Consider the following 9763-nt stretch of genomic DNA (forward strand, 5'->3'; position numbering starts at 1 on the left):
TTCAAATGATTTTTCCTCTCTTACTCTACCTGTCTCACACCTAGCCATTTTGGAGCTCTTCTTGGTCCTACTTCCGAGTGCAAGTTATGAAAGTCTCTGATACATATCTCGTCAGCTACTGGACTTAACTAAGATCTTTTACTTCTATGATGTTATTTGAATCTAATGTGAAATAACATAAAATAACCACATAAGCATGCTGGAAGGAAATAAATCATAATGGTGATTAATAAATCACATAAACAAAACACATTGATAATGGAGTTCACCCAGTGTGGGTTACGTCTCTGAGCCCTAATGTCAAGAGTGGGGAGGCCACTTCATTGAATGTTGCAAACGATGATGATGTATAAGGCATGTTATTTTTAATTAGAAGGCTAATACCCTCAACCAAAGTGGCATGTCTCTCCATGAGACGTTCTCAGGAACTCTCACTCACATGGGAAATTCCCTCAACAAAAATTGCGTGTCTCTCCACGAGACATCCTATAGCAAAGCTCACTCAAATAAACATTCCTTCACTATGACAAGCTAATAAAAGATCACATGATGTGGCAAACAATTATCCCTCAACATAATAGAAATCAGGGATCTCAACAATACAAACATGGAACCATATACCTTCACTTTTGAAGATGGAACCATATACCTTCACTTTCAAATATGGAAAAAAATTAAAATCTCAAATGCTAAAATGGATATCACCACTGAACTCATGGCGATGAGTGGTGTAAAATAGATTGTAAACTTGTTCAATTCTGACAATGTCAAAATCTAGGCCCTTGATAATCTTGAAGATAACTCCAAACATTTTTCCTTGAAGATTCTCAGAAAATCCACTACTCGAATGAGGATTATAATTGTACGGTTGGACTCCTTGTGAGAAAACATGCAAAAATGACTATCCACATGTCCAATTCGATCAGTGGAACCTTTGGCCTTCCAAGGAATATTTTTCACATCTAGATGGAATCTTGGTTCATGGTTCCACTGCAAGTTCTGGGAAAGGTTCTTCCCCTAGTTATAGTTCCATGGGCTCACGGTTCTGCTACGACATACTTTCGCAGGGCACTCCTATGTCATGGCTTTGAATGATTGTGCCCAACCTCCGCTCCTTTGGTCGAATGAACAAAAGTGAGGTTGAAATATTTTTGTGAGGGTGGACTTTAAAATATGGCCATTTGGCCTGTGGGCTAAAGCAGTTGTTGGTTGCTCCAAGGTCGGGGGGTTAAATCCTCGCCCTTCCAAACTTGGTGCAAGGTTGTATCTTCTTTAGGTCGATGGTTACCAAAATATGCCACAGTTTTGTTTTAGTTGGTTAATAGTTTCAATATGATGCGTTCATAACATAAAACAGAGTTGGTGTTATATAATTTTGGTTAAGTGTTTGTGTTTAATGCTTATGGTTGGTGCATTATATATGGAATTTTTTAGGTGGTTTTGGAACCACCTAGTTGGTGGCCCGAACACACTGAGTTGGGAGGGTTCAATCCCCGTCAGTTCTAGAATATATATAACATTTGTAATATGAGGTTACAATGGACATACATTGTTCGTTTATTCCGATGGTGGCGGTGTTTGACCACCTGCCACCACATATGATATGTGATGTGGTTTTGGGGGTTGGTGGAGGTGGTGGTCTGCCAACCCAACATTATAAATTTATTATTATTATTTTTAACAACAAATTGGTCTTTTTAAAATTAGTCGAAAATAAGGGTCACTAGAGAAATTAACCATTTGACAAATTTTCTCGTTTCGGTTATCATATTTCATGTGCCGAGACTTGGCAAAAAAAAATTCTCCTTAACCTTTCCACTTGGCCAAGTTTGACCCAAAATTTAAGCATGGATAACTTGACCATACGAACTTAGATTCGAGTATCGTTTAAACCATAGGAATCAGGGCGATGGGCACTACAATCTGGTTTTGGTTTCGCTTCCATATGACCACTTTGATTTTTGAGCTATTTCTGGATTCTGAGTATGTCTGGAGCCACCTGGATCATTCCTCCCCACTGAGGAGCTTCTGGTACTCTGAGTCATGAACATAATATGTAACTATTACATTACATTGTCTGCATCGCAACTTTCATAACATGTCACCCTTCCTTCTCCTTCACCTTTGTTCTTTGGAGCCATAAGTGAGGAGCCGACACCTGCATCCTCTACAAACTTGTAGTACAATATTTGCAAACTACATGCTTAATTACATGACCAATAATGACACAATAATTCCTCATACTTGCCACGAGACTATAACAAAAAATCTGTGGTCAAGTTTACATCAATTAAAAATCAATTCCCACGTTAGTAATACAAGACCAAAATATCATTGTTGCTTTAACCAGCGATGGAAAACACATCATCGCTTTTACATTTTAGAATGCAACACATGATTTACAAAATGAGGCCATAACAAGATACCATGTCTAGTAAAACCATATCTTACTCAACAAAGTGCACCAACAAGTATGTAGCGGATTTGCTTGTTGAACATGTTCAAAGACTTGTCTTTTCACAGGCACCTAGTCCTTAAGATGTTGCTCTGGATGGAGCCATCAACATGTGGCTATTTGATGACCACCTATGTTGCAATGACTAAAAAAATTCTTCTTCCTCCAAACCTGCTTAAATTGCTTCTTTCCCTCATAGGGAGAAGGTCTTTCACACCTGTTCTAGCGGCTACAACCACCCTCAAAAAAAATTTCTTAGCCTTGTTTTGGAGCCTCCCTTCCAACCTTCATAGCAGCTTGCCTTGCTTCGTCAAGTTCACAAGTTTCAGTGTCTTTCTTTCACAAAGGCAGCCTGTTGGTCACAACTTGATCCATTCCCCTCATAGGATGTTCACCCAAACTTGGTCCAACTGCAGGCTGAGTAGCTTCCCATGAAAATTGTGCATTTCTGGAGGGAAACCAACCTTCCCTCTAGAAATTGTGCAATCCTTTCTGGAAACCTGTTGGGCTCAAGGATTGCGCAATCCTACATGCCAACACTCTAAGAAGGATTTTCACAAATTTCACCGGCAAGGCTGCTCATCCTAGAATTTGCACAACTCTGGGCAGTGGTCAGTTGCTCTGTCAGAAAATTGCGTAAATGTCCTGGGCAGCTAGCCCAGCTCCCAACTAGAAATGTGCATTTTTCTCCAGCAGTCGAGCAGTTTCTTGCACGTGCAACTGAGTTGACCAGTTCCCTTTGGGACTGAGCAAAACACACTTGCATGCATGGGCTTCTTCTGCCAAGGAAGCATGCAAAGGCATCCTGTATTTCAGGGATATATGTTTAGCATTTGGAGGTTACATGCAAGGAGAAATTTTGAAACCTCCCACCAAGTGTTGCTTCCCCTAGATTTGTGGCATACACGTCACAACCTCAATGTTATCAAAACTCATCAACCAAATGTTGCAAAGCTCATTCCTCACATCAACCTTCTAGCTCTGACATCCCACATCACATCTAGGAGCAATTGGCACATTCAACTCAATTGTTTTTGGGTAAGCCCGCTTCCCATGCCTTGTGTTGCATTTCTATTTATTTTTGTGTTTTTGCTTGTGGGAGTACTATTTTCTTAATTTATTTGGAAACTTGTTGTCATTTACATATATCCTAGCTTGTCCTAGATCTGTTTCAGTTTTCATTTCTATCTCACTGTTGTAGCATGCATGAAACTGTTTTGCGCGGATGTTCGCCCAACGGGTGAATTTCCTCACCCACATGCATGTTGATCTGTTTGCTGAATATTTCATTTGTGTTTTGCATGCACTTTGAATCACTTCTTCTATCACTTAGTGTCTCCATGCATCTACTGTCTTAGTTGCTTTTAGTTTCGCATTGGTGAGTCGGGCCAACCTTGGCCTAGACTCTGCCTTCACCAAGGCTACATTCCACAACTTAGGGAAGGAAGGCTCACCATCATCTTCATATTTTTACATTCCTACCCAGCACTGGCCTCCAAGATTGTTTTGCACACTTTTGGAGGACAGTGGCTACTTGGCCCAAGAAATTGCACAAATCTGTCCCTAGGCCAGCAGTCCTTCCCAGTTGGAATTGTGCATTGTGCAAACCTAGTAGTCAGCAGCAACACTAGAATGTGCATTTCATAGTTCGAATAGCCAGCCAGTCTCCCAGCAGCCCAAATTGTGCCTTTTGCAGTCTTGGTAGTCGGTCAACCCACCTCCCGTACGAAATTGTGCAACCATCATGATCCTGGACCCACGAATGTTGCAAGTCAATTATCATGTTCATTTTGGTTTTCAGCTGACATATTTCTTGCCACGAGTGTTGCCATGTCTCCAGGTATCCTAGGTGTTCATCTTCCTCTCAGCAGTATAGGTACAATGGTTTGCAAGAGATCAGAGATGAAGACACCATTCAGAGGACACTTGGTGATGTAGTCGATCAATTGCCAATGGAATTTCCTACCCACGGAGGCATCAAGTTGTTTGTAGACAAGGACATTAAGATATGATAGCAAAAACATCACAATGAGCAGCATCATGAACATCAGCTGAAAAAACATACCAAATGCAACGAATACAAGAGGAGGGTTGTTGACAACACTGAGGTGGAATAAGGTTGCAAGCTCAAGTAGGTCCATTGATGATGAAAGAACTTTGGTGATCCGGATTTAAGCAGGAACGCAATAGATTACAGAGATAACCATAAATACAGAGATGCGATAACCATAAAAACAGAGATGCAATAGAAATAATAATATGCGATAACCATAAAAACAGAGATGCCGCGGAAATAATACTTCATTTCATTAATGGAGAATACTGAAATATGCTTACAAATAGAAATAACCCAGCTAGGGCGATGGTAGCTTATCTCTGAGAAGAGATGTGTCGGCTACATGCCTCTGAACTGTTTTTTTAACTGTGTTACAATGAGGCTCGAAGGCCTATTTATTGTTGAGAAAGAATGGAAAACCCTTCACATTCCAAAACCTAACCCTAGAAGATGAAACACCAAATTGTGGGCCCCATTTTTGGGTAAGTTGGTACATCAACTTCCCGGGGTCGCGAATTGGTCGTACTATCTCCGTTTGACGTGCATGATAGTCCGTTGGAAAGATCTCTCCGAGGACTACGACGAAAAAGACGATTTTTAACAAAAAAATCGTTGGCGGTGGATTTCCCAAAAAACGTCGTTTAGGGCCTCAAAACGGCTCCGGAAGTTTAGGACCCGAAAAACTGCTAAAAATAGTAAACTGTGCTATAATTAAGGAAACTGAAAAAAATTGTAAGAAGCATTAGAGGGGATCCAAGTGGAATTAGCGGGTGGCCACCAATATCCACCTGGATCATTCCTCCCCCCTTAGGAAGCAATGGTCCCCATTGCGTTGAGTTCCTCCATGAGATGAGGGAACTTCTGCTGCACTTGGTCCCTGGTGAGCCACTTGCCCTCGTGAAGGAGTTGTCCTGCTTTGACAACTTGATACAGTTGGATATTCTGCTGGCGAGTGTGCTTGATCTGTGTGTCCATGATCCGATTAGTTGCAACTTGTTCCATGCAAGCTGGATTTAACTCTGTGGGTGTGAGTTGTTCTGCAATGTCGGACGTGTCTTGTAATGGTGGAAAGTATGGCCGAAGGCGGTCGACATTGAACACCGGGTGCAGGCCAAGGAATGGGGGAATTCTGAGCTCAAATGCATTGTCTCCCATAGCTTTGGTAATGGTGTAAGGACCATGTCAAAGTGTTCTGAGTTTCTAATGGGTTCTGGTAAGGCGCTCCCTCTCCAGATGTTACCAAACTTTATCGCCCACCTGAAACTTGTGTGGTAGCCCTCCAGGTAACGAGAAGTTGTTCCTGTGTTCTTTCATGACTGTATCCCTCTGTTGCTGCTGCTGTGTGGAGGAACCCTTCGCGGGGGTCATGGATGTAGCAACGATCTTCCCCTTACATTGGGAATGAACCAGACAGAAAATAAATTTCCTAGTCTGTGAGATGAGCTTGATGCCTTTCTTAGCAGTGATCAAAGAGGTGGAGGTAGGTGGGGCTACCTCCGGTATCCTATATAATGAATTATCCAAAGAAATGATGACAGCGCGAGGCCTTGACTCATACACAGCATGTCGCCTCCACATGTATGGCTGGCCTAATAGTACATCACAAACATCCAGAGGTGTAACATCACACAATACCTCGTCTGTGAAGGGCTTGATGCTGTAGGGAAGGCGGCACTGCTGGCGAACTTTGAGATCTCATCCTTCGTGAAGCCAACCGATACTGTACGGCTGTGGGTGTGGTGTAGTTGGTAGGCCCAACCGCTTCACGATCTCTGCTGAAATGAGGTTCTTTTGGCTGCCACTGTCGACAATGAATTGCAGCGGCGAACCCTTCACCCACATCTGTGAGTGGAAAAGACGTTCCCCCTCCTCTGGATCTTCGGGCTCATTTTTCTAGATCTTGGCAGTAGCAACAGTAGCACTGGGATCCGCATCAATAATCTGCTTCCCTTTTTCATTCCCCTTGTCGGGTTCTGACTCAGATTCAGAACATGCATCTGATTCGGAAGCCTTCAACTCGGCCACCAGCGACTGCTTGGTCCGACACTCACTTGTGTTATGAGTGGGACTCTTGTGGAACTCACACCACTTTCCTGTGTCCTTCTTCGGCTTCGTGGTGCTGTTCTTTTCTTGTAGCTTCGACGGGTTGTCTTGGGTCACCCCGCCTTGGCTTTGTCCTTTGGGCTTTGGATTTGCAGATCCAAAGTCTCGCTTCTTCTGTTTGAACTTTTGCTCGATTTTGACAGCGTATCAGTATGCTGTGCCGAGTGAGGAGATGTTCAAGAACTCCATCTCTTCCTGGATGTATCTGTGTAGGCAGCCGCGGTATTTGAGTACCAGATGCAGCTCAGAATCTTTGATACCCAACTGTGTGCGAAGGGTATGAAAAATGTTTGCGAACTCCGGCACATCTTGGTCTCTTCCCTGCTGCAGTGTGGTCCATTTGATGTATTTGTCCTCATAGCTTCCGACGGGGTAGTACTGCTCCTTGATGGCATCCCGGAAGTCATTCCAAGTGGGTGCGGTTGAAAATAGTGAGCCTGTACTTTCACCCTTCTGCTCGCAATAGGTTTCCCACCAGTCCTTGACGTGGGGGGCTGCTTTGAGAAGAGCGAAAACAATCTTCTCCCGACTTGAAAATTCGTGAACAGAAAAATACCCATCTAGCAGATTTAACCATTTATCTACGACATCTGCGTCTATTTGACCCTCGAAGATGGGGATTTCAAAATTAACTTGCACCTTAAACGGTGTGGCGTTTCCAGAGTAGTTGTTGGAAGCCGATGCGTCACCTCTGGGTAGCCGCTGAAGGATCTGCGCAAAGCTATCCATCATCGCGTTCCTTTGCCGCTCGAGCGCTTCTTCGAGCAAGATTTTGATAGGATCTCCTGCCCCCTCGTCTTTCTTCTCATCCACCATGCGAGGACGTCGAGATTTGTGAGGCTGGTCTTGCAAAGGTTCGACCAGTTCAAGCCCTAACTCCTTATATCCCGACCTCGTTGGGGACATGCAAAGAAAAACAGAGAAAAAGTAGACCGCTCTGATACCACTGATCCGGATTTAAGCATGAACGCAATCGATTACAGAGATAACCATAAAAACAGAGATGCAATAGAAATAATAATATGCGATAACCATAAAAACAGAGATGCCGCGAAAATAATACTTCATTTCATTAATGGAGAATACTGAAATATGCTTACAAATAGAAATAACCCAGCTAGGGTGATGGTAGCTTATCTCTGAGAAGAGATGTGTCGGCTACATGCCTCTGAACTATTTTTTTAACTGTGTTACAATGAGGCTCGAAGGCCTATTTATTGTTGAGAAAGAATGGAAAACCCTTCACATTCCAAAACCTAACCCTAGAAGATGAAACGCCAAATTGTGGGCCCCATTTTTGGGTAAGTTGGTACATCAACTTCCCGGGGTCGCGAATTGGTCGTACTATCTCCGTTTGACGTGCATGATAGCTCGTTGGAAATATCTCTCCGAGGACTACAACGGAAAAGACGATTTTTAACAAAAAAATTGTTGGCGGTGGATTTCCCAAAAAACGTCGTTTAGGGCCTCAAAACGGCTCCGGAAGTTTAGGACCCGAAAAACTGCTAAAAATAGTAAATTGTGCTATAATTAAGGAAACTGGAAAAAACTGTAAGAAGCATCAGAGGGGATCCAAGTGGAATTAGCGGGTGGCCACCAATATCCACCTGGATCATTTGGAGACTTTTTCTATGAATTGACTGCGTGACATGAAGATGGAACAAAGCAATAGTATGCATGTGATGAAGCAGTAAATCAAGAAGGACATGAATATGCACAGATAGATGAATGAGTTGCAACAGAAACAATACCAACAATGGGTGAAACATGCACTCATAGATGAATCTGCGCCTGTACAAGTTAAGGATCCAACCTAGCAGCTGAAATAGAGCAGACATGGTGAGCAGTGTTGTTGATCACATGCAAGGGATTAAACAACATGCATGTCCTTGGGAGCATTCATGCAATCCAACCCACTCAACACCCTCACCAAGGCAAAGACAAGATGCAATTCCAACTGGGGCTGAACATGTACCTCGGCAAGTTGATGTGCATGACCACCAGCACACACTTGAATCTCAGCATAGACACTATGCATCAATGTGTTGTCAGTCCAACCATACCCAAGAAGATCATGCGCATGTTGGCAGACGAGTTGGATGAAGGGGTCAAACCAATGCACCAGTTACAACGGAGGCAAGAGTTCGCTTCAACAAGATTTCACCATGAGGTGCATGCACACCATCACGAACGACCAAGCTTGGCATCAACTCACCACCTTCACCATCACAAGCATGTCAAAGAGTTGGTCTCATCATAGTGGACCGAGTGTCAGTGATGTCTTGCAAGGCTTGCTCAAGCCATGTTGTCTCACATGAGTACATGTGCATTGTAATGTTGAGTCATGTCAAGTGTAAGTCAAGTGTCAATGGTTGGATTTAACAGTCATAGAGTAGGTGAAGAGTCATGAGGGTAGTTGAACTGTCACAAAGGGGAATGTCAAGGGTCACCCCACCCTTTGCTATAAATAGTCTCCCATAACTCATTGTAAGGGCTTTTAGTCAGCCAAGCTTCTACTAAGACGATCTTGAAGAAAGCTTGTAATGCGCCTTCAATTCTCCACTGCATGGAGCTAGTACATCTCTTTGGAGGAGCAGGTGGATGTGGCTATAACGTTTCCCTGATGGGGCTAGCAGGTTTACATGGATGTATTGTATGATTGGAACTTACACTTTATATAATAAGATCCAACACATTTTTCATGCATATGCTATTATTGTAGTTGGACTGCTTTGATTTCTTTAATGATATATGTTGTTTAACTTACGTATTTGTGTATGAACTAATTCACATGAAATTATATGAATCTTTTTGAAAATGTATTGTATATGTTGTTAATGTTGTCACATCTGTGTCAACTGCTATATCGACACCAGACATACCTCTCACATGAACCTTGTTGTAATAACCGTTGCACTCATTCAAACTGATCCGTGAGTGTTACACGTGTTATCTTACCTTGTATGTTTTGACTAACGCATCTGAGTGGACTGCTCCGCCAGAAGATGTGTATGTCCTTTTGTGTTGTGTGTTCCTAGTCGAGTTGGGACTGATCCCTTTCAACCTAGAACTCACCTTCACCCTTGTCTCCCCCTTATGTGTTGGAACCTCTCATACATCTTCCTTGACTCACTGCAACAGTCACACCC

The sequence above is a fragment of the Pinus tabuliformis genome, chromosome 4_2 (genome assembly GCF_031772625.1).
Source record: "Pinus tabuliformis cultivar Carrire ecotype Pingquan chromosome 4_2, CPIR1, whole genome shotgun sequence".
NCBI lineage: Eukaryota > Viridiplantae > Streptophyta > Pinopsida > Pinales > Pinaceae > Pinus > Pinus tabuliformis.